A 20,635-nucleotide genomic window follows, 5' to 3' on the forward strand; every position below is an offset into this window, starting at 1 on the left:
CTAGCGGTTTACTTTAGTACTACGTGAACTCCTGCTAATGCTTGTTACTGCCTAGTAGTTAGAGTTTTCACCGCTAGATGGCATACAAGTTCACTTTTTTTTTTTTTTGAAAAATTAGTTGCAGAAAATTCCGCTAGATAGCATACAAATGCACTTTTTCATAACAAATGTCATAAATTAGTGACCGTTAAGTGCTGCGCCCAGCGGCTAGTTTTTGAACTAGGCGCCTTGAGAATCAGCTGATATATTTTTAATTTCAGACGACGTTCGCCATCTTGATAACTTGATAGCAACAAGTTCCTAATGGTATCCTCATAAAATTGCCGTTTATAAATGAAGTATTGTGAATTAGATATTATTTTATTGAGAAATCTATTCGTTTATCATTATTTCACAAATTTTTGCAGTATAAATCGTGCAAAATCTTTGAATAGTTGTAAAATAAGAAAAGGACTTAGGTGTATGCATTCAACTAGTCTAGTTAATGTTGTTGAATACCATGATTTTGTAAGTATTTTATCAATGTGAAGCTTATTTTATTAAAAATCATCTTCATTTATAAGCAATTCAAGTTTGTTATTACTTGAAATCTTTCCTTTCTGAGAAATATTGCGAAATATTTATCCAATTCCAATAAAAACCTTGGTGACTAGGCTAATTTTCTTGGGGTTTCATTTTATTTATAAAAGTTTCATGTTATTTTTCAAATCATTTCTAATTTATTCCAATTGTCACATGTACATTAATGTTTATAACACTATAATTACTCAAAGTTTCCGGCTTTATCTCTAATTTTATTAGTAAGGAAGTACTTATCTTCCAATATGTGTTAGGAGAGAGCCTGTAGTATTGTAGGTTGGTTTTGCCTAATGCAGACAATATTTCAACCTGTCTATTGACAAATTAAATAATTATTTATATCAGTTTACTTCAAAATAGTTAAATACATTGTATGGCAACTTATTTTGTTAGGTTCATTAAACACTAGGAAAGTTTTTAATTCAAATTTTATTCTTACGCGGAGCCTACAGTATTTATAACGTTTGATTTTTTCCCTTCAAAACTTTGCTTATGTTAATCTTTCTGCAATTATTCATTTGTAAACTAATTCATCAATGTTGCAATTTATCTATTCACAGGATCTGAATATTCATTATAACCATTGAAACGGATTGAGGCATTAGAAATCTGTAAATACAACTGAATTAGACATGGTCACAACTAAGGAAAATAAGCTGAACACTTCTAATGCTGCTTTCAAGGTAATTTCATACTATTTTTAATAAAATTTCCATAAATTAATATCTTGGTCCATTTTGTCTACAACTTTGATGATTTTGCTTTCCAATTACTATCTAGTTCTAAGAAAGACATTTCAAAGATTTGGATTACAGAGAAAGGTGTGCTGTGATCTGTAGAATGTTTCTCATATTTTTCGTTCAAAACTATCCAGTTTACAAAAATATACATATGAATTTTTAAAACAATAATTTCTATGAGAAATATCTACAGATCATATTATGTTCAGGACAAAACTCTCCATAACGCTTTGAAATATCTCTAGTTGTGAGTTATCTTTTAGTTTAATATACTATTGAAATAGGGATACTATACTTTCGAAGATTATTAGGAATTGGATTTGAACGTTGAATAAAACAAGTTGAAACTTGGACAAAGTAAGTGTGTGGTCAGATTTCAATGTTTTGGTGCGAGCTCATATGACTGGATATTTCCAAACTGACAATAAATTCTGCATTGACAAATTAAATGCAAGCTAACACAGCAGCAGGCAAACAATCTAAGAAAAACCAGTCCCTAGGTTATCAAATGTTGCAACGCCACAGATATCCGTCTGTCTGCTTACATTTTTCAATTTCTCCAAGGACGATTTTCCAAACGACTACCGTAGGTCTATTTCCTTTAAATATCAAGAATCAAGAATTTTATTGGCCATAAAACAACATTACAAAAATGTAAGCAATAGGCTTTGTCAATAATAATTAAAATATCACAAGTTGGACTATAAAATGAACAAATTTACAAATACACATTGAAATATTGTAGTAAAATAACACGAGTTGGACTATAGAAACGAACAAAATTAAACATATACATTGAAATATTCCAGGTACTCATTGACAGAATAGAAAGCTTCAGACTTGAGCCATTTATCAACAGAAATACAAAACGTTTTCAATGGTAACTTCTTAACATTATCTGGTAGTACATTAAACATGCGAATTTGTAGGTACTTATGACTTTTTAGAGTTTTAGTCAATCTAACTGTAGGTCTAGTTATATCGTCCCTATGTCTAGTATAATGTGAATGTATAGAAATATTTTTATCAAAATTAGACAGATTTTTCTTTACTGAGATTAAATTATAATATATATACAGACAAGGCAAGGTCATAATTTTGTGTTCTACAAAAATTCCTCTACAAGATTTATTGTATTCAAATAGCTAGTGTACAAGGTGAAATTTATCATAACTCCATAGTTAGTGGCATAAGAGCTGATTATAGGAAGACGGGTCATATGTCGATGTCCCTACAGTTGGGGTATAAGTATTCTGATGTCCTCCAATATTTATTTCATAAATAATCTTTTTTAATTAGGTTCTATTCCTTCAAATAGCCAGCAAACACTGTGAAATTCGACATAACTCCATATTTAGTAGGATATGAGGTGATTGAAGGAAGACGGGGCATATATTGTTGTCTTGAAAGCTGGGGCATGAGTATTCTGATGTCCTCCAATATTTATTTCATAAATAATCTTTTTTAATTAGGTTAGATTCCTTCAAATAGCTAGCTCATTATGTAAATTCGACTTTACTCCTTATTATTTAGTGGGATATGAAGTGATTAAAGGAAGACGGGGCATATATTGTTGTCTTAGAAGTTGGGGCATGAGTATTCTGATGTCCTCCAATAGTTATTTCATGAATAATCCTCTTTGATTAGGTTAGATTCCTTCAAATAGCTAGCAAACATTGTGAAATTCGACATAACTCAATATTTAGTAGGATATGAGGTGATTGAAGGAAGACGGGGCATATATTGTTGTCTTAGAAGTTGGGGCATGAGTATTCTGATGTCCTCCAATAGTTATTTCATTAATAACCCTTTTTGATTAGGCTCTATTTCTTTAAAATTTAAAGGGTTATTAATGAAATAACTATTGGAGGACATCAGAATACTCATGCCCCAATTTCTAAGACAACAATATATGTCCCGTCTTACTTCAATCACCTCATATCCTACTAAATATTGAGTTATGTCGAATTTCACAATGTTTGCTAGCTATTTGAAGGAATCTAACCTAATCAAAGAGGATTATTCATGAAATAACTATTGGAGGACATCAGAATACTCATGCCCCAACTTCTAAGACAACAATATATGCCCCGTCTTCCTTTAATCACTTCATATCCCACTAAATAATAAGGAGTAAAGTCGAATTTACATAATGAGCTAGCTATTTGAAGGAATCTAACCTAATTAAAAAAGATTATTTATGAAATAACTATTGGAGGACATCAGAATACTCATGCCCCAGCTTTCAAGACAACAATATATGCCCCGTCTTCCTTCAATCACCTCATATCCTACTAAATATGGAGCTATTTAATAGCTAGCAAACATTGTGACATTTAGCATAACTCCATATTTAGTAGGATATAAGATGATTGAAGAAACACGGGGCATATATTGTTGTCTTAGAAGTTGGGTCATGAGTATTCTGATGTCCTCCAATAGTTATTTCATCAATAACCCTTTTTGATTAGGCTCTATTCCTTCAAATAGCTAGCACACACTGTGAAATTCGACATAACTCCATATTTAGAAGGATATGATGTGATTGAAGGAAGACGGGGTATACATTGTTGTCTTAGAAGTTGGGGCATGAGTATACTGATGTCCTCCAATAGTTATTTCATCAATAACCCTTTTTGATTTGTTTCGAATCCTTCAAATAGCTAGCAAACACTGTGAAATTCAGCATAACTCCATATTTAGTAGGATATAAGATGATTGAAGAAATACGGGGCATATATTGTTGTCTTAGAAGTTGGGGCATGAGTATTCTGATGTCCTCCAATAGTTATTCCTTAAATAACCCTTTTAAATTGAGTTGGATTCCTTCAAATAGCTAGCAAACACTGTGAAATTCAGCATAACACCATATTTAGTAGGATATGAGGTGATTAAAGGAAGATGGGTCATATGTCGATGTCCCTTAAGTTGGAGGATAAGTATTCTGATGTCTTCCAATAGTTATTTCATTATTAATCTTTTTAGATTAGGTTTGTTCCCATCAAATAGCTAGTGCTCACTGTAAAATCCTTTTTGATTAGGTCTATTGTTTCCTCCAAATAGATCGTGTTCACTGTGAAAACGTAGTCTTCACTGTAGTCTCTTCTTCCTCAGTTTATTATTGGTTTGTGAATCAGCCTGTCTCATGTTTTGAAATGTTGCTATGTGTGAAAATCATGAGTTTGTATATAATATGGCAGTGTCAGAACGCTCAAGTATACAAAAGCCTTTCAACTTGAATCATTGAGTCTCAGACCAATCAGGTAGCAATTCGCTCTTTCACAAATTTTAAGTATCATTTGAAAATGCTAATTGTCGTTTTTTAAAGTTTATATATCATTTACATTTATTATTACATTCCTTAATCACAACATCAAATTAATGATTGGGAGAGAATCAACAGGATAAACCCAAAACTGTCTCTCCCTAATTTTGATAAAAATAGTTCAAATGAGGTTGTGAAAACATTTTATAAAGATCACAAAAATTTACAGTCCAAATATACATTATACTTGAAAATTTTGTATCTCGGTTGATCAGAAAGATGAAACAAATTATTATTACACTTGAAAATGCATTAATAAATTGAAAAATATTAAAAAACTTGATAAATTTGAAGCCAGAAAAATCACAAAAACATTCACTATCAGCATATCCTCTGATAATGTATATTTGCACAGCCACCCCACAACTCAATACCTTACGACACATCATGTGAAAAAAATAAGGCAAAATACACCAACTTGAAACAGATAAATGTACTATAGTGAGGTCTACGTTATAATGGCAGAGGAGAAGGATAGGAGAAAAACGTTGCCGATCCTCTGTCTTGTCAATGCCTTCTATAGACGGTAGCTAATACAGGTTTATTGATTAACGGTTCATTCTCGTTCAAAATAATCAATTACTATATTTTATTAAGCAAGAAATTATATATTTCAATAATTTCATAATGAATTTCTATAATTAAGATGAAATATTTTGTAATGGAAAATGATCTGGCAATATAGCAAAGCGAAAAATATTAACTGTTCATTCTCGTTCAAAATAATCAATTATATTTTATTAGGCAAGAAATTATACTTTTCAATAATTTCATAATGAATTTCCATAATTAAGATGAAATATTTTGTTAATCGAAAATGATCTGGCAATATAGCAAAGCGAGAAAGAGATAGCGCTATCCGCATTGTTGAATGATAGACAAGGATAGCAATACAATTGCTAATCAAACACTGCCATTATAACGTGGACCTCACTTTAATTTCACATATTCCATAAAACAGATAACCTTTGCTCGCTCCATTTATTAATTCTCCGGTTTGCAAATCTCATGAAAATTTTGGATCTTTGTTTAGACTGAGTGAACAGTATCTGTATATTCCTCAGGAACACAGCGAATGTATAACTTGGGTTCTATATTATGTCTGAGGCTGAAATTCATCATTCGAGCTCACGGAGAAGAAATGAAAATTTAAATATTGATCTAAAATGTTGCATTAGGCTCAACTCACACTTAGTAGACTCAGGTGGAGAAGAGACTGGACTCTAGTGGAGAGCATGTGTTTCCAAATGGTGACACTCAGACCAGTCGATTCTAGTCTCCGCGACGTCACCATTTCAAAACACATGCTCTCCACTAGAGTCCAGTCTCTTTTCCACCTCAGTAGTCTAAGTGTCAGTTGAGCCTATAAGGCTATATTTTTTCTCACGTACTAATATGTGGGAATCCATCAAAATCTTATTCTATGGATATGGTTAGAAAGAGAGAGACATTTTCAATAATATTTATTTATGTCTCTTTGGTTGACGTTTTTACTTTCCTTGCCCTATTACCATAGGTAAGGAAAGTATTGCTTTCCTTGCCCTATTACCATAGGTAAGGAAAGTATTGCTTTCCGAAGAAAATTAAGGTACCCCAATTTCTAAATTTCTATACGTTTCAAGGTCCCCTGAGTCCAAAAAAGTGGTTTTTGGGTATTGGTCTGTTTGTGTGTGTGTGTGGTGTGTGTGTGTGTGTGTGTGTGTGTGTGTTTGAGTTTATGTGCGTCTGTGTACACGATATCTCATCTCTCAATTAACGGAATGACTTGAAATTTGGAACTTACGGTCCTTACACTATAAGGATCCGACTACAACAATTTCGATCAAATGCAATTCAAGATGGCGGTTAAAATTGCGAAAATGTTGTCAAAAACAGGGTTTTCGCGATTTTCTCGAAAATGGCTCCAACGATTTTGATTAAATTTATACCGAAAATAGTCATTGATAAGCTATATCAACTGCCACAAGTCCCATATCTGTAAAAATTTCAGGAGCTCCGCCCCATCTATGAAAAGTTTGATTTTAGATTTCCAATTATCAGGTCTGATATAATTTAAACGAAAAATTTCTAGTAGAAAAGATTGAGCATGAAAATCTCTTCAAATAATGTCAAATTGACAATAAAGTGAAATTGAAAATAAGCTTGAAATTTGAAGAAAATGTGATTATTCAATATTGCAAACTGTTGGCAAGTGTTGATTCTATTTAATCAGTCACTATGAAGAGATAGCAGATCTCGTGTGTCTCCAGCGTATTGACCTGTCACCAGCTGGCTCAGATCTTCAAATAGTAGATTTGAGATGCGCGGGAACACTAGCGTCAGGTGATCAATTTTCATAACGGCAAGGAAAGTTGTGTGAATGCGCCACACCAGATTTTTGAACTTTTCTTAAGCGTTCAAACTGTTTGAAGCTTGGCTTTGAACTCGAATGTATTTTTTTTTAATTTTTGAGCACTTATAAAAAGTTTGAAAACGTCAAATGAAGAAACATATTATATGAGTCTTATTGTAAATTTATTGCTCTTTCCAACCATATCCTTACAATTCGATTTTGACTGATAGGTTTCTAGTTATTGACGTTTTTCAAAAATATTGAAAAGTCTATATATCTTGAAAACTAAGGTTGATATAAGAAAATTTTACTAGTCTTTTATGTTGAAAATTTATTGCAGAATCTATAATAACTGACTTTGGATGTTACAAATTCTGTGGGATTGAATGAAATAACATCATAAATAATAAAGAATAGGTATGTAGCAATAATTTGTCAATAACTTTTGAAGGGTTCATTGTATCACAATTTTTCATATCTCTATTTTTGAGAGAAACTAATTTTCCAATAATATTTCGCTTGATCATTGCTTATAAATTGTAAGAATTAACAGTAATTTGATGTTTAAAATCATGAAATATCAATACTCAAAGTACCGTCCATTTGAAATAGTGTGTCCGTATAGTGCTGCCTCTAGCGGCCAGTTCGTAAACTAAACGACTTGATTGTGACGTCACATCTCAACAACTTCTTTGTTCTTTCCCAATCCGATGTCAGCCATCTTCTTATCTGCTACTAATTCCGTGCTGCTCCACTAATAATACGTGTTTATTAATGAAATATAGTGATTCAGAGTTTAATTTTATGAAAAAGTTCTTCTATTATAATTATTCTAGTAACATCAACTGTAAAAATCGCGTGGAATTGTCTTATAATTACATATTAGGAATCGAAATCCGTAAGTGTCATATCGTACTAGCTAAGATTAGATTATCATGATTTTGTTAATAATTCATTGTTTTAACGTTTATTTTTGTCAAAATTATGTTTTTCAATAAGTATATCAAGTGTTTTAATACTTGAAATTTATTATTTCCAAAAATTAAATGCAAAATGTCAACCCATTAGCCAGTCCAATCTCGTACCGTTCTTTGTCTACCTATCATTTAATTTTATGAGTTAGTAGACCCTAATCAATTTTCAGTCAGTTTTTTTCTGAAATCTCATTGTAAAATCTTCTTCCGAGTATATTAAATCAATTTTTATCAATAGTTTTTTGAGTTTTCAAAGTTTTATGGAGTTATCTCCTGATGTGTGTCTAGCATTAGAGGTTGTATTGGCCCGGTGTGGCGAACTTCAGTCATTATCTTGGAAAAATTAAAAATATTACTATTTATCACTCTATTATGATAAAATACATAATTTAGAAATTATTTTATTTGGTTTCTTTGAATATTGAATAAAATATTTTCAATACTATTTTCCATTTAGGCAACTTAGCAAGGTACGCGGTGCTTATAACTTGTCAAGACTGTTTATAACTGGTAATTTTCCATTCAAAATTTAATTCTCTTGTCTTAGCAAATTCGCTGTTTCAAGTCTCTTTATTTTTGTTGAGTATTATAAATTTTGTTATACTTTCAGACTATGAATATTGGATATAACTATTGGAACGAATTGATGGATGGGACGTTTGTAAACACCACTGCAACATGCATTGAAAATAAACCGATAAAACCAAGCTGAACACGTCTTCTTATGCTGCGATCAAGGTGCAGTCATTTTTCACTTATTTAGATATTTGTTGTTCAATTTCCAAATTATTTTGTTCACTCTTCAATTGACTATTAAGTAAAGGCATTTCAAAGATTTGGACTACAGAGAAAGGCGTGCAGTGATCTGTAGTTTTTTCTCATATTTTTCAAATAATCTGCATATTGGTATTTTTATAAATTTATTCAAGTTGAAATCAACTCTTATAAGGAATATCTACAGATCATTTGCTCAGGACAAATCTCTCCTTGCGCTTTGACATGCCTCTAGTTTTAAGCTTTCTTATAGTATGATTTTCTTCCATTGAAATAAGGTCCCAAATATTTATAATGAGGGTTACGTTATAATGGCAGTGTTTAATCAGCAATGGTATTGCTATCCTTGTCATTTCATTCAACGAATCGGATAGCGCTGTCTCTTTCTCGCGTTGCTCTGTTGCCAGATCGTCTTTTAACAATGTAGAATTAATCATTAACCTTCCGGCAGTCGCGCGCGCTCTTGTAAGAAGTACAACAGTATCAGTTTTTTTTTTTGTTTCACAAAACTATTGAATGGGGTGGTGTCAGTGAATGAGTCACCTATGCATTCCAAAACTTTCCCCCCATCACTCCACTGAGTTGCAGTATCAACCGAGCAATGGTTCAGTCTTTAGGTGCCATTTAGTCGCCACAGTGCATAAGATAGGGAAAGACTGTATACGGGGACTGTAAACGAACCAATAACACAGAATTGATGGCTTTGCTTGATATACCTTATTGGGCTATGAAATGGTAATCATCCTAATGTTCATAGGCGTAAAATAATCCAAGAAAATGAAAGAAGTAATTATACAATTTAATTAATATGTTTTGACAGTAAACAGAGTACATAGCACTTGGAGAATTGGATGTTGTAAAAAATACAACACGCGACTGCTCGTGTGATTGAGTAAGGCGCGACTACGGGAAGGTTAAAATTATGTCTCAATATTTATAGTGAGGTCCACGTTATAATGGCAGTGTTTAATTTGCAATGGTATTGCTATCCTTGTCTATCATTCAACAAATCGGATAGCGCTATCTCTCTCTCTCGCGTTGCTCTGTTGCTAGATCGTCTTTTAACAATGTAGAATTAATAATTAACAAAATATTTAATCTCAATCATGAATCTCTCATTAATTATGGTGTATTCTTGTAAAACAGAGTAGCTGTGCTAGATTACATTCCATCATCCTATAATGAGAATTAATACAATTATTATTATCAGCAAGTTTCATATTTATTCGGTTAAAAAGTTCTCTTAAGTATTGTTTTATTATTCTTATTTGCTATCTTTTTTTAGTTTTGTGCACTGTACTGTTGTTGTAAATTGGTTGCGAAATAAAGAAGAATCTCATGAATCTTATCTTATGAAAATTCATTGTAAAATTATTTTAAAATATAATTTCTTGCTCAATATATAATTTATAATTTTAAACGAGGATGAACCGTTAATATTACATCAATAAACCTGTATCAGCTACCGTCTATAGAAGGCATTGACAAGACAGAGGATCGGCAACGTTCATCTCCTATCTTTCTCCACTGCCATTATAACGTGGACTTCACTATAGTATGATTCTCTCCATTGAAATAGGGTCCCAATGTTTAGGAATGTGATGAGGCATTGAATTTAGACTGGGAAACAATTTTAGGTTAGGAACACTTTGTTGTCTCAGCTCGACTAGCTAGTTCGGCCGGATAGAGCCGGAAAATCCCATTCAATTCGGATCGAAAACTTGATCGGCCGGAGACGGCCGTATAAACCTGTTGCAATGGACGAGCATCTATAGCTTTCTTTGTTGGGGGATCGTTGGGACGAGTTCGGTAGTTCTCTTTCGATGCTAGTTCGGACGGAAACGGTTCTAGTGAACAGCCCATCTTTAGACCTAGCGCCGCAGTGCAGGATGGTTTCTCACAGCTTGGCGTTGTTGTCATTTGAGATGGGTGTCTGGCTTGGAAGTGTTTCGACCGCATTGCAGGATGACTATCAACGGTTGCCGGAAGATCAACAGCTGTTTTTTTTCGTTATTTTTCGTGATAGAGAAATTCTGATTGCAGATTCGTTCTCAGCGACCCCAAGTTTAGGCTCAGAATGTCAACAATGTTTTTAAATAATTAAAAATCATCATAAAAAGTCATTAATATGGTAGTACACCACGTTTCTGGAAACTTTTTACTGGTGACTGGAGTTTATAGGTAACACAAAAATGAAAATAATCATGAGAAAGAAAACTGCTGATGAACGCGAATAAGACCATCACTCCATTGTTCTATTGTCTCGGCTGCTTGGCTGAGCCTGGCTGGAGGGATCAAATAACCGACTGGACTGATCTTTCGTCTGTCCGCTAGGCGGAACTACGCCGACCATTGCTGAGTGGAAGACGTTACTGCGGCCGCTCGCATTCTCACCAACGCTGCTATTATTTGCTGTCTCAGCGCCTAGTCCGAGTCAGACAAGCATCCAGCCTGCACTGCGGAGCTAGGTTAACAGCTGGAGTCAGAAAATTAGCTTCCCAAAACGGGGCGTAGTCGCAGTTCTTATGATAATCTTTACTTTCCCATTTTATTATATTGGAAACGTTTTTTCATGACGAAATGAAACATTCCTTAATAAATCAAAATAGCTGAAACTTTACACTATTTTCTCTTTATTTTATTTTGTGTTCAATTTTCTAGTTTTTCGAAATTTAATTTAAACGTTGACTGCGACTACGCCCCGTTATGGGAAGCTAATTTTCTGACTCCAGCTGTTTAAAGTCCAGAACTTGGCTAAATCCCGAGCCCGGAAACCGGCCCTAAATGTTATGTCTTCACAGTTAGGAGATGACTTTCTGAAAGTTCTCCAATTGTTCTTTTATAGCTCAACCTTTTTGATTAGGCTACTTAACATAAAATAGGATGATCGATCACTCTGTAAAATTAAACAAATTCCCATATTCAAAGTGATAGAAGCTGACATAAAGTGACCGGCTCTAAACATTATGTATTAAAATTATGTACCGGCTCTTTACAGTTAGCGGATGACTGTCTTAAAGTTTTCCAATTGTTCTTTCATGCCTCAACCTTATTGATTAGGCTACTTAACATAGAATAGGTTGATCACTCTTTAAAATTCAACAAACCCCCATATTCAAAGTGATAGTAGCTGGCATAAGGTGACCGGATCAATATGTTATGTCTTCACAGTTAGCGGATGACTTTCTGAAAGTTCTCCAATAGCTATTTCATACCCCAACCTTTTTGATTAGGCTACTTAACGTAGAGTAGATTAGGATGATCACTCTGTAAAATTCAACAAATTCCCATATTCAAAGTGATAGAAGCTGACATGAGGTGACCGGATCTAAATGTTATGTCTTTACAGTTAGGAGATGGCTATCTTGAAGTTTTCCAATAGTTATTTCATATAAGTTCAATTTATATACATCATAAATGGCATATACGTTATAGCATTATAATTTTCATACCCCAACCTTTTTGATTAGGCTACTTAGAACTTGGAAGATGAGTATCCCAATGCTTTTCTACAATTATTTCATACAATGCTCTTTTTGATGAAGGTTTTTCTTTTACAATCGATAGATTGCTCGTACAGTTGGTTTCTACCAATTTTGTTGTTTCATGAACTATAGTCTGTACAAAATAACTTTTAACTTGAGAGGGACATGCGCAGCAGAAGCCAAAGAAAGCATACAGCGGGAGGGATACAGAGGCGCTATGTGACCGTTCTGAACCGGCCAGCGTTCTTCAACGTCTAGTGACTGTTGAAGTTCTCATGCTACACATACCAAGTTTCTTGTCTGAAATTATTCTGACGACTGATTCTAATCGATTCTAAACGACCTTCTAATCATGGGATTACTATTGATCAGCTTTGTAATAGAATCTCCTCAGGTGTTTTTGCACTCAGACAGATTAGAAGGTTAAATGATTCCAAACTGACAATGGCAGTCTTCCATTCCCTAATTATGTCACATATTCGCTATGCCATTGTTGTTTGGGGTGGGTCCTGTCAGAATTTGGAGAGAGTTTTCACGCTGCAGAAAAAAGCTATACGGTCAATAAAAGGAATTATGCCTCTCGAATCTTGCAGGAATCATTTCAAGGAGCTAGGCATAATCACCGTTCCCTCTCTTTACATTTATGAGGTGATTATGTACTTCAGGAGAAATAAGGCTTCGGCTAGAAATAGTGATTCCCACAGGTATCAAACCAGAAATAGAGGAGACTTTGCTTTCATGTACCATAGGACAGCTCTTTTTGAAAAGAAGCCAACATATATATTGGTCTTAAATTTTTTAGAAAGCTTCATGATGATATGAAAAACGTTGAAGATCTCAATTTATTCGGAAGGAAGTTAAAAGAGTTATTGATGGAAGGTGTATTTTATACCACACAGGAATATATGTGTAGGGAGGGGCCCTTTTGTGTGTTGATATGTTTATATGTATGTATGTGTGTGTGTGTATTTTTTTCTTATTGAAAGTAATGTTTTCAAGCATTTTTTTGACAATTCTCATACTCTGTTAAGAGTCTCTGGGAAGATATTGAAAACAAACAAACAAACAATCGACAAATTGGCAACTGCGCTTCTACCTATGACTACTAATCACTGTATGAAAGCATTCAGACGACTGACTAATCGACAAATTGGCAACTGCGCTTCAACCTATGACTGAAATTGGCTGATCCCTCTATTTCTCTGCGCAGCATATTCCACCAAGTCAGAAGTAATTTTGTTCGGACTATAAGATACAGTATCAATTATTTATCAAATTAATCAGCTTTCAACTGGATGTTCTTCTTATTGCTGATGCTCATCTCCATGTTCTCTTCAGGTCAAATTCCTAACCGACGACTCTACGATTCTAGCCGCTGTATTTGCTGCTATTAGTTGCCATAGATTCTACATCGATAAATTTATTGACCGAGCGAAGTGAGGTCTAAGATTCAAGTCGACGGTTTTGCATTTCTCTTTATTTATGTTCCGCATTTACGGCGAAACGCAGCAATAGATTTTCATGAAATTTGACAGGTATGTTCCTTTTTTAATTTCGCGTCGACGTATATACAAGGTTTTTGAAAATTTCGCATTTCAAGGATAATATAAAAGGAAAAGGAGCCTCATTCATATGCCAATCAAATTAGAGTAAAAATCAGACTATAGAATTATTCGTCATAAATCAGATGTCGAGTGGATTATAAATTACATTCAATATCTCAATGTAACTTATTGAAAACACAGCTGTTGTGTGGACTATTAATTGCATGCAGTGAGGCATGCAATTATTGATAACTTGAAGTAGCATAGACTTCTCTGCTTTCAACTCGGTAAGCTTTTGATGATAGCAGCATAGCTGTTTACATCAAATTATTAGCATTGTCGATACAACAACCCAAACAGCCGTTAGTCGTTTATACACCGATATCTCGCCGACACGACAGGACAGGACAGAATACTCTGATGGACAGTATTAGAGGAGACTGTGATTTATAACTGCGCGAGGTCTACTGTTAACAGAACTAATAGTTTATTCATACAAAAATAGTCTTGATAATCTATGGAATAATATCATAGAGAAACGATAGCATAATAGATATCCCATGGTATAGGGCGTTTATGTCGCAACTTTTACTGTTATTCCAAGCCGATAGTTCACATAGTTCTTTCCTATGCAGCTGTGTGACGCTGGTAGTCTCTCAAATTGTGCTGTTCATACACTATCACTCCAACAGAACAGTGAAAATTGACAATAATCGACAGTAATCGGCTTGAGATAACAGTAAAAGTTGCGACATAAATTCCCTATACCATGGGATATCTACTTACGCTATTGTTTCTCTATGATAATATTATACAGTGATAGACTATACATCTGTTGACACAGCGCGGTTAGAGTTGTCGCTTAGGAATTGGACCTTGAAACACCTTCAGTAGTTTGCTTTGCATTGAAATAAGTTACTATGCTTTTGAAATAAATCGCTCTGCTTTCTCAAACATACTTGTTTTGACTCTTTTTTCCATCCTACTATATTTCTTTAATGTTTCTGTGGAATTTATGCTCTCAAATAACTAGAAATTGTTACTCTATTTACAACTTTGTAGACTTGTTTAATGATTGTTTCGTAAGTCACTATTTGCTTTCAAATCACATTGTCTTCTTAGGTTTTCAGGTGAATATTTTAATAAATACATCGATTTAAATCTTTCTGTATATATTTATGCTATCAAATAACTAGAAATTGTTACTCTATTTACAACTTTGTAGACTTGTTTAATGATTGTTTCGTAAGTCACTATTTGCTTTCAAATCACATTGTCTTCTTAGGTTTTCAGTTGAATATTTTAATAAATATATCGATTTAAAACTTCCTGTGTATATTTATGCTATCAAATAACTAGAAATTGTTAGTTTAATTTCATAAATCTTATAGACCTGTTGAACTAGCAAATTTTTCAAGCACTATGGCCTTTCACATCACAACATTTTTAGAACTTCAGGACAAGATGGCCGACTCTTCCAATTTTTCTGTCCATTCTGTGATTTTATTGAAGTTTATAGTAATAATTTATCGAGTGGGATCTTAAATTTATTCTAAATGTATTCCTCATAATTGTTATCAATTATTGTGAACATAGAAATCAACTTCCATTGGGTTTTTTCGAAGATACGAGTTGAAATAATTATGATAGCCCAATCTGACTGGACTACTAAGGCAAGACATAGCTTTATTTTGCTTCATAATTACTTTATTTGAGCATTTCACCGTTGTTAATCTCTCATTGTTGCTTTATAACGCCTCATTTAAATTATTTCAGTTTAAATTTTTCATTTTTGTCGCAATTATTTCATAAACTCGTAAAGTGTATTTTGTAGCGTAGCCTATTCTGTAGGATAGGTTAATAAATTTCAAATTTAACGTGATAATTCATCGATTTGAAGTTTGAATTCATACACAATGTGCTCTTACAATCCTTTTAATGGATTTTGACGGTAAAAATTGTCGACTTTGGAAATATTTTTTCGAAAATTTGCTACAATGATATGACAGTCTCATTCTTTCCGTAATGGCTACGGTATCCTACCTACAGCAACAAGTTAAATTGATTTACAATACCTTACCATTTGCCTTTCGATGTTTGTTTCTTGTCATTATGTGATTATAAATATTAATTGAAAATAAATAAATAAAAATTAAAAATATACATTTATTTTTGAATTTGTCTTTATATCTTTGAAGCTATCTTATAAACTTGAAATTATCTAAGCAGCTTTAGGTTAGGTTATGATTGGTAATATTAATCCGTTAAGTAGGCTATTTATCGCCGTTTTTTGTTTTTTATTTTCCACTCCTTTGTCAATATACTTTCAATATGTTGAAATGGATAAAAATATTTGTTTACTTGATTATAATTCGGCAAATTAAGTTGAAGTTTCAATAGGATTTTTGTCGATTTCTTGTAATTTGGTTTTAAATTCCTTGTCAATTTTTAACTTGAGTTCAGTTCCTCTTGTTCTCAGTTGCCTATAAAGTATATTTTTCATTCGGCTATCAACATTTTAGTCTCATATAGTACAGTTTCATGACTGTTGTCGAGTATTTTATTGAATCAGAATCATATTATTGAAGTTTTGCTGTAGATTCCAGTTATAAATTATTATTGGTGATGATTTGTCCCCCTTTTCCCGCATTGGTGGGCGGCGAGTTAAATTCTAAATTAATGTTTTGGTTGAGCCTAAGCTTATGTGTGTAATTGTCAAGTTATTAGGCCCCAATCGTATAAGCGGAATAGACGCGCGAAATTTTTTCTGCTTGTTTTATTATGCATGACTTCTTATGAGGTAAACTATACAAGCGTAATATATGCGCCCCATAAGACTGACCCCACTACCGACAGGACATGCATGATGAATATGTGTGTACAAACTTGTCCAACACGCTTGTCCTGTTATTAGTCAACACCCTACGACTGGCCACTAACGACAGGACATGCATGATAAATATGTGTGCACAAACTTGTCGTCATGCATAGTTGTATCATCAAAACGAAAGCCTTGGAGCAACATTTTCTGAGGTTAGGTTTTTGTATAATCGATTTTTCTGTGTGTACACTCATGCTCATCATGCATTTTCTGTCGTCAGTGGCCATCCCAAGAGACCATGCGTTGTATAGACGTGCAGAAAAAATTCCGCTCCTACAATTGAGGCATGGCGCACACGTTATTTCCTAAAAACTAGCATTAGGCTATTGAATTTTACTAGAATAATTGAATTTAAATGACTTGATTCCAGTTTTGTTTCTCAACATTGAAAAAAGTACCGTGACTTGAGAATCCCATGTTCTTTTGTTAATGGCCAGCCCAAAAGACCATGCCTTGTATAGAAGTGCAGAAAAAATTCCGCTCGTATAATTGAGGCCTTGGTTGCGACACGTTATTTTCTATATAAACTAGCATTATTGAATTAAAACAACTTGAATCCAGTTTTGTCTCTCAACTTTGAGAAAGTACTGTGACTAGATGAAAACCATCTCTCAAATTATAAAACGTGTTATTCTTGACTGAAAGTTGTATAATTTTTGTCATGTTTGCAACAGAATATTAGAATAGTGTTACATGAATCTATTTCTCATATTATAAAACATGTTGTTCTTGATTGAAGGTTTTATAATTTTTGTCGTTATTGCAACAGAATATTGAATTAGGGTTATATTTTCAGGTGGCTGATAAAGGAATTCCGTTGATTTAAGCAGCTAATGGAGGCTGAAAGGCAGCGGAGCTAATATAAGTAAAGCTGGTAGCTGACTGTAAGTTGTGTGTTGTGCTCACATTATTATTTGCTCAATTCATTTTTGAAAATAAACGATGGTCTTGAATTATCAGTAACTTGAAGACATGTTGAAATTCTAAGAGCCGTTTGCACAACAGCCGGTTGAATTCTAACCGTGATTAATTCCACGAGAATCAATCAGAGAAGCAGTCTTATCAAAAAGGCCTTCTCTGATTGGATTTTGTGAAATTAATCACGGTTAAAATTTAACCGGCTGTTGTGCAACCGGCACCAAGAGCGTTGAATTATGTAGAAGTAAATCGGCTCATTTGGTTTATATTTTGGAGAATAGAGAATACTATTTTGTATGTTGAAAAATGTTGTGTTATTTTGTATATTTTTTGAAGAATTAGGCTCAACTCACACTTAAGGGTACGTTTATGTCGGAGCTGTGATAAACGATCCTAGCAACGATGAGAGAAGCGATGCTAGTAGGGGAGTAGCGCTCAGCTTCTATCGACTGTTCATGCCGACAGTCGTGCTTAAAGCTTGATTCATGAGTTCATGTTCTGAAAAACCAATTTGTGTATGCTATAATGAGTGATTCTGATGAAGATTTTATTTTTGCATCGAATACAGTAAAGCATTACTTAATAGGTTGTAGAGAACGTGAATATTATGCACATCCTATCAATGTGGAGAGGCATGTATTTGGGGAGTATCATCATTTATATAAAGATTTAAGACAGCATCCAAAAAAAATTTTTGACTATATGAGAATGGAAATAGAAACTTTCGACTACATTTTGACGAGAGTTTCCAATAATCTCCAAAAGGACTGGAATAATTATCACATAAGTCCTATCATGACAGAGGAGCGATTAATGCTAACATTAAGGTAAGTAGGTTTATACAAGAAAGTTATATTCTTTAATAAAATAGAAACAATTGAATTTATTCTTGAAATGCATACATCAAGGTCTATATTATGTTTCATTATTATCATTGACAATAAGATAGAATTTTGTAATTGAATAAGAAATAGTTTAATAAAGTAAAGAAAATGTCACTTGCTTACGGAACTCCACATATAAATCAACCCAAATCATGAAAAAATATTGGTCCATGTTTGTACTTTGTATTCTACAACTCGATACTAGCTTCGAAAATGGACCGAGCCATTATCGATGCTCTTATCGATGGTCAGGACCCAAGATCGATTTTCATCGCAGCTCCGACATAAACAGGCCTATTAGAAAGCACGTTGGTATTATATACGCGTTGCTAGAATCGCAGCTTTTATCACTAATCGCAGCTCCGACATAAACGTACCCTAACGCGACTCAGGTCGAGAAGAGACTGGACTCTAGTGGAGAGCATGTGTTTCCAAATTGTGACACTCAGACCAGTCGATTCTAGACTCCGCGACGTCACCATTTGCAAACACATGCTCTCCACTAGACTCCAGTCTCTTCTCCACCTGAGTCGGTGTGAGTTGAGCCTACAGAGTATTATTTTGTATGTTTGATGATTCACTTGATATTTTGGTTTCAGTTGAATTGGAAGCAATCCTTGTTTGTGCACCCGTCTGTTTCAACTGTGTATTCAAAGATTAATAAAAGAATACATTATTATTTTTTTAATCAGTGTATTAATTATTTATTTGTCTAAGCAATGTGTTCTTTTGCAGTGTATTCAAATCTCGGGAGATGGATGACCGCGCGTAGAGGGATCTACTACATTGAGGCGACCTCATCGCCAATCTATAGCTATGGATTACCTCATCACATCCTCATAATATTATTAATCGCAAATGGAGTTTTCTTCAGGTTGGTTCAGTGATTCTCTCTCCTTGTCAATCATGTTTGATTTTGCACTTTAATTTTTATTTTCTGCTTGATGGACAATCTAGAACGCACTGTAATTTATTGTCAGGTTGCACGTATTTCTATCAAATTTAACCGCTGTAAAATGATCTACGTTGAATTACTTGCGTTGTAATTAGCTATCTAAAACTAGTAGGTAACTAATTCAAAACTTGACAAACTGTAAACTACTGAAATCTTTGAGAATTTAAAATAGGCATATAACCATCCTCGGTAAATAAAGAATCTATACGGTATGCAAAATTTCAAGTTAATGAGTTGAGAAGTTGAGACGTGATGATGCGTCATTAGTGAATTTTTCATCTTGTACGTGAATGTATAAGCCAATTCTTTCCTTTATTATATTATTATAGGAAGATATAATATAATATTAGATAGATGACGTGAGTCTAATAAATGTAAACGCTGTAAAATGACTCATCGCATTGTCGTTAGACTAGTTCATTTGTTCTATTGTCTTAGCTTCCGTTGAATGACATCATTTTACGGCGGTCAAATTTAATGGACGTGTGTGCAATCGGGGAATAATATTTGATTGTGCACTTTATTTGATTGTGCATTTTATTTTATGCTTGATGAGTTTATTGCATCTTGATTTAAAATATTGAACCGGTGTGGTGTGGTGAAACCCGACATTAATTTAATCGATTTGATCTGAGCCTCGATGGTTCTATTTGCGCCGTCAGTCGGTGTTACTATTAATTATTATGTTTGCTAATATCGTGAAACTGTTAGGTTTTGAATTATTATTCTATACCGTTCAATAAGTCATATTATAGGCAATTTATTATGTAGACGATCTAAACAAGTGGTGTGCCTTTACGATACTGGAGAGCTTAGACAGCTTTTGGGGAGTTGATAAGAATTAGGCCTATTCGGTATTTGAGATGACATCTTGGCGCCTCTATGCTATTTTATAAATATTTTCGCGTGGTTTTTCTTCGAAGTTTTGAACTTGAAACTCTAGTCGTCGATACTTGAAAATTAAATTTATTATAATAATAATATCGAGTGACTTGGCTGGCTCAGGTCTGGTGTCACAGTTTTCAGGTCGCAACTGATCCATTTCAGGGCCTTTGACATGACCTAACGACTGCTTTTTAGGCAGCCGGGACCGACGGCTTAACGTGTCCATCCGAAACACGCCATAAACGACATTTATTATTTATTTATTAAGTTAGCACAAACAATAGAAAGATCGAAAAAGAATAAACAGGCTGTTGCCCAAAACTTATTCATTATTATGACGATGCCAGGTTTTGACGATG

At 33.8% G+C, this 20,635-nt stretch overlaps 1 long non-coding RNA gene across 2 annotated transcripts; it reads left to right on the top strand.

The window, feature by feature from the left end:
• Nucleotides 1-275: 275 nt before the first annotated feature.
• Nucleotides 276-19,383, top strand: LOC111045699. 2 transcript variants are annotated; one of them, XR_005572867.1, is made up of 5 exons: nt 276-507; nt 1,140-1,262; nt 8,561-8,688; nt 17,431-17,518; nt 19,172-19,383. It is a non-coding gene; the product is annotated as an uncharacterized LOC111045699 (long non-coding RNA). The 2 variants fall into 2 exon arrangements; XR_005572866.1 differs by lacking the exons at nt 276-507; nt 1,140-1,262 and adding an exon at nt 7,681-7,874.
• Nucleotides 19,384-20,635: the final 1,252 nt, after the last annotated feature.

The sequence above is a fragment of the Nilaparvata lugens genome, chromosome 14 (assembly GCF_014356525.2).
Source record: "Nilaparvata lugens isolate BPH chromosome 14, ASM1435652v1, whole genome shotgun sequence".
NCBI lineage: Eukaryota > Metazoa > Arthropoda > Insecta > Hemiptera > Delphacidae > Nilaparvata > Nilaparvata lugens.